The sequence below is a fragment of the Glandiceps talaboti genome, chromosome 9 (genome assembly GCF_964340395.1).
Source record: "Glandiceps talaboti chromosome 9, keGlaTala1.1, whole genome shotgun sequence".
Taxonomy (NCBI): domain Eukaryota; kingdom Metazoa; phylum Hemichordata; class Enteropneusta; family Spengelidae; genus Glandiceps; species Glandiceps talaboti.
In genome coordinates this window covers 4,544,995-4,551,215 of record NC_135557.1, presented here as the reverse complement: position 1 = coordinate 4,551,215, position 6,221 = coordinate 4,544,995, and positions in this window count along the sequence as shown.

Sequence of the window (6,221 nt, the reverse complement as noted above, 5' to 3'; positions counted from 1 at the left end):
TGTCATCAGGATATAAATAACTGCCAATCAGAGAACCGTATTAGCGACAAGCACAAACAGAGGACAATAGCTAAATTTTCATGCATATTCATCTTAAGGAGGGGCTTGTAAAAATAACCACCAATGCGTTAACTAAAATGTGTGAATGACAACGTCTACACACTCATCAAACACAATTACCATAAACTGATAAGACATAGTAATGACATAAATGTGTTTGTCAACACCTGCATGCAGAGATTGAATATATTAAAGTATATATATGCATATATGGCCCAACCCACCGCTTATCGTAATCTCAATGGAATGTCCGGTCTGAAAATGACATTCGCTAGACTGTTCGGTCAAGCCCTCACATGCGAACTTCGTTCGCTTATAGTTATAGCATCGAAAGAAAGCCCGAACGTCTAGCAGCTAGACTATTATATATACAGCTATAGCTCATGGCCTGTCAACAGAGGTGTGGCTGTAAACATTGCTATACGAGTACACTGCTGATACATTGATGAGTACACATGCATATCAAAGGGTCTGTCATTCCTACATGTGACAGTACCTTGTACTGTGAGTTCATAGTTGTATACATGAATGTGTACAGCACATGTTTCTTGGAAAGCATCGTCCATTTAGATCACATTGATTCAAAACTGCTATAGAGAAAGGAATAAACTCTTAAACATTCTACTTGTTAAACATAAAACAAAGAAATTAAGGTCTAGCCATCCTCAGAAAAAAAACTGTACCTACTGATTTCAGGTGGTGTGAATAAAGTTAAATCCTTTACTAATAGTTTTAAGTAGCAACTTAAATATAACTTACATGATACAAATCATACATGATCATGCATTTTAATTATACAGAAAACAAAAGACAGTTGAAAATGTCCACCTTCTTGATTGTCCACTTGGTTAAAAGGTTATGTGAAACTTTTTAAATGTCATTTCTAATGTGGCTGTTTAGAAGAATTATTCCTACAGTTACAAATCGGATCACCAATTTACACTTGCCATTTACTGATAAAGGGTTATAAAATAAATCAAATCATCAACCAATAACAAATATGGAACCCCTTTAATGAAAGTGTTTGGTTATCGTCTGTAAGCCAAAGGATAAATAATGTATAAAATGGCACTATTTTTAACAACTACCTACACTACTGATCATGGTCACTTTGGCATAAACAAACATAACTACAATCATGTATCACTTGTACAACTAATAATAACTATTGAAACCATTTTACAAGAATTGTGGTAAAACATAAAATGTATATACCAACACTTTTAGGCTGTTATAAACCAACAAACATTCTCTACTATGGGGAAACTCATTTCAAATAATAGTCCTTGATTCACAACTAAGTAATAAAGTACTCAAAGTTGTTTGACAAATAATTCAATGTCATGTGATCCCTTCGTGTAAAACATAACAACTCAACAATTATGTATTACAAAATGTTCAGAACTGTCTTGCCTATCTCTTCCTATCATTACTATCATCACATAAATGGTGATTTGAGTTTTAACAATTACTTTCCAGTATTCTCAACCAAAATTCTTATATTACAACAATTTCAAAACTATATATTTAAAGTGTTATGTTCTGACAAAAATCACATTTTTTCAATGACATACCATGGACATTTTATGAGGTAACGGTTTCATGCAAGTGGATGTGATAAATTAAAGGAGGAACAGGGGTGAGGTTGATTTCATCTTACCTACATTCCTTATAGGGACTCACAAAAGTGAAATAGGCATTCTGGGAAACAAAGTGAGGCATTCCTAATCTTTTTACATAATAGTCTCAGCATTATTTGGGTAAGGACTAATGATAACAGCTCAAACTTTGTTTGCCTCCCTGAATGCGTCCCCCTGCCCAGTCTAGAGTTCTTTCTTTTTATATTGATATTTTGAAGAGATTACAGGGTGAAGGAATGATGATATTGACTTTTGAAGGTCCCTACACATAAAGAAATGCAGCTAGAAAAATTCATCCTCACCTTTCCCCCGTTAAAAACACGCACAATAACTGAACTATGCAATGTCCATAACCCATACACTACAGTTGAGAACTGAGTTAAACTCAGAACGGAACTCTGGATAATCTGCATAACGTGTTGGTAGCTCAAGGACATTGCCACATGTGTGAGCAACTGGTCTTCTTGCTAATCCATCTAGTTTCACCATGGTGATTTGAATTTCCTCATCTGGCATAAGATCTGAACCCGTGCAGAATCTGAGGAATATTTTCAACATTGTTGAAGCCATGCTCATTATATACTTCTTCAAATACTTGGCAACTTCATTCACTTCAGCATTCATGTTATCTGGAATCTTTAGCTGTTTTTGTACTTTAAGTACTGTTGGATTCATCTTCTTGTATAAATCCATGAGTCTGTCTGTTACAATACTTGGCCAACGTTGGACACAAAATTGGTTGCCAACATTCCGCAATGCAGGCTGGCTTTTGTATCAGTTCCTTGTGAGCAATTTCTTCTAAGATTTCGGTGAGGTTATTGCAAGTAGGCATACTTTTACAATCATATTGACCCAATACATCCAATAAGTCATTGTCATCAACTGAGTTAAAGTCTACCCATGCTTGGCTCACTACGGATCTTTCTGCTTCAGACATATGTTGCAGAAATATCTGAGCTAAGCTTGGTGGTTCTGAGTCAAAGATTACTTGTTCCATAAAGGCAGGTGCAATAAATATTGGAAAGTATCTCACATCAGTCCAGCCTTTGACAATGACTCTGGCTACTGATTCTCATTTGAATTTGTTATAATCATGTCTCACATATGAAACCTTGTACCCTTCTCCAACTGTACAGCGTTCTGCAAATTCAGTCCAAAACTCTGTCAAAGTATCCTCCAATACTCCAATACCTGTACCCTTTTCAATAGTACCATCAGGTAGTACTCTCTCAATAATTATTTCACTGTTCAAGATTTGTGGATCAGAAAATGCTGTCAACATGTCTACCATGATGTTTCCTCTCCGGATATGCAGAGTAATCAGTGGAGATACTGGCACTTCTTCATAAGAATCTGTGTCAGCTGTAATGTCCACTACTGATGAGTTAAGTGGTACCCCATATGCTAAGGTCTCATCTAAGAGAGTATTTGATAGGTTAGTTATTGGTCCAAAGCTGATTTCAGAACCTGATTCCATCACTTCACCAGCATCATCCATATTCAGTTCAGCGTTAACATTTACTGACACTCTACTTTCATTGTTGAATGCATCTGATGCAGTACTTTCTTTCTCTGTTGTTTCTGTACTATTCTCCTTGTTTACTCGTTGTTGGCTTGACTGTAGGACATCGAGAAGAGTTGTATCACTCTGTACATTATCTGACAAATCAGAAGATAACTTATTTGTTTCATTTTGGGAATGTTTCATCACTGTAGAAATATAAAATTTCAGTGTGTGCAATTTAGTTTTATCATACAACTGACCAACTGAACAGACTTCATCCAATCTGTTCTGCTTGAAATCTTTAACGTCAAGGTGAACATTTTCAATACTGCCAGCTGGTGAAACATCATTTGGAAAAAAAACAGGGATGTTCCTACAGATAAAATATCTTCCTTTGTGACAGTTCTACTTACTGATACTCTCAGTGGAGGTACACTAATTGGACATATGGTACTTATCTCACTGGTTGTTGATGTTACTTGATTAAATGCGGCCTTTATCAAACATGTTTGACCATAAAAACTGACCGCTATTTTAAGAAGGGCTGTATATTGGGATGTGTGTGTCTCAGTCTTTCAGTTTTAGATGCCCAAACAGTCCTTGATGATCCAATGATCGCTTTTGGCCTCACTACAACAAAATGGTGGTCTTTCAGTCAGTAAATGTTCAGCATTGCCATCTGCTTCCTTTTTTTCGAATACTCTATGTGCTGAGGGAGTAATGTACACTTCCTTTTGTGGCCAGTCATACTTCGGTATTTTTTTTTTGGCTTTGTTGATATCACTAAGGGTGAGAATGGCAGTGTTACGAGCTTTGTCAAAACCTTCAGAGGTTCCTGGTCTAAGGTAGGCTTTGTCGTCAATGCTTCTCATGAAGCAAATGGCTTTGCTAGCCATATTCTTCTTGAAGAAGAATATCTTCTTTATGTTCTTAACATGTCCTCTTTGGTAGTGTGTGTTTAGATTCGAAGTATCTTCAGCCTTTGGTGGCTTCTTGAAGCAGAACAAGCCCTTGCCACGATGTTGCTTTGCTTGTAGTGATCTTATGTTGCAGGGTCTGGCACGATTATACACAGTTGTTGATGATTTTATCAGTGCCTTGTTCTTACGAGCCAGCCTGTAGTTTGCAATGATTAAAAGGTTCCTTAATTTCACACGTTGATTTATATTACATGACTGTGTCATGACGTCACCATGGTATGTGGCTTTGTCCTCCACACACTTAATAGCAATAAAGGTTTCATTGTCACTATCCAGAAGCAATCGTCTACCTTGATTTGTAAGACATCTCTTCTTTAGTCTCCCAGACTCAATGAGAAAGTTAGCTTTACGCTTGATTGCAGACCTTGCTTTCTGTTTGTCATACTTCAAGTGGTTCATTTAAGCTGTCAATACGATTGTGTATCATGTCAACTTGATGCACTGTCCAACTGTCTTGTTTTCTTTCCACAGATTCTTTCAATTTCTATATGTATCATTTGCACCTTGACGAAAGAAAGAGCTCTAGTATCTCAATACAAATATCAAGTTCAGAGCGTGACATGGTGCACCCCAACATCACTCGCAAACATGTTCTATCCCATTCTGTAGTCAAACTTGACATTACTTTCTGGACATTTTCCTTCGACAATTCTTGCAATCTTTCTGATGACTGTTTTGTCTACTGAGATAATATTGCAGACAGAAAGGTCACACGGTCAAAGGTACATGACTTCAAATAATGTACCTTTCACCTAAGATGGAAAAAAAATGAAAATATACTGTCTGAATAACTTTAACTGAAGATAAATGACCAATAATTGTTAAGATTATTGCAGGATATTTCGTTATCAAAAGTCAATGTGTCATTAAAAAGCTCATGATTGATAACATGGGTGAAGAAACTTGAATGAGGTTATTTGTTTCAAATGTTACAAAGGCCTAATAAAAGAAATTGGGTGCTTCCAAATAAACTCAATTTTAGAATAGATGGGGTAGGTAGATCTTTTATTTTATTTTATTTTATTTTATTTTATTTTATTTTATTTTATTTTATTTTATTTTGTGAGTGTCTAGTTCAGGTTTTCCATTGTTTCCCAAATGGTCTCTGTGTTATTCATTTCTTCCTGACATATATACAGCTATTACAGATTGGAAGAACAGTTTTATTTTGTCTTTTTAAGTTGATGTCAGTTTCCACGTCCACTATTTCTCGTGAGACTTCACAATTTTTACGATTTTATTATTTTTCTCTCGAATACGTAAAAAGAGTTTAGGTTCAGCAGTTTTAAAAGTAGGTGGGGGTCGGGTAACCAGAACCAAACAATTATTTACAACCTTGTAAACTGACACCTAGAACAAACACAGGTCTTGTAACAACCTTGTAAACTGCAACGTTCTGAGACAAAATTGGGAAATCAGCCTAAATCATCATCTTGACTTGTTAGTGAATAGTACTGTCCGTATTGTGTCACCACTGATCCACATCTATACCTGGGACGAAAATGTACATGTATATAGAAGCCCGCCCCCTTTCGGTTGGAACATGATCCTCAGTGTTCTAGGTAGGAAATAAATGTACTTGCCATCAAGTGAGCTGGAAGAAAGCCCGACATATTAAACTTGCACTACGCGAAAAAATGTGGTCCAGCATATATATCTAGAGTTAAAACGATCAAACGTCTAATACACTCCTGACAAATCTGATTATAATCTAATATCACAGTGGTAATACAGCTCAGTGATTCTACTTCCTTCGTATATTGTTGTTAATGTTGGAACTTCTTGTTCTGGGAGTGAGCGTGGAATGAGCCAACTCCGAGTACAACAAATTCGAAAGCTAATGACAACATACGAAGTAAACAGAGTGAGGTAAATAAAGTAATCGAGTAGTACATGTATTACCACGTCAGATTTTAATCAGATTGAGTCATGGCAATCCAATTTTGAAGAAAAAAAATTGCTAGAATTATTAAAACGAGTAAAAACTTTGAATTAAAGAGAATCAAAACTAAATAATACATTGTAAATGGGTAAGAA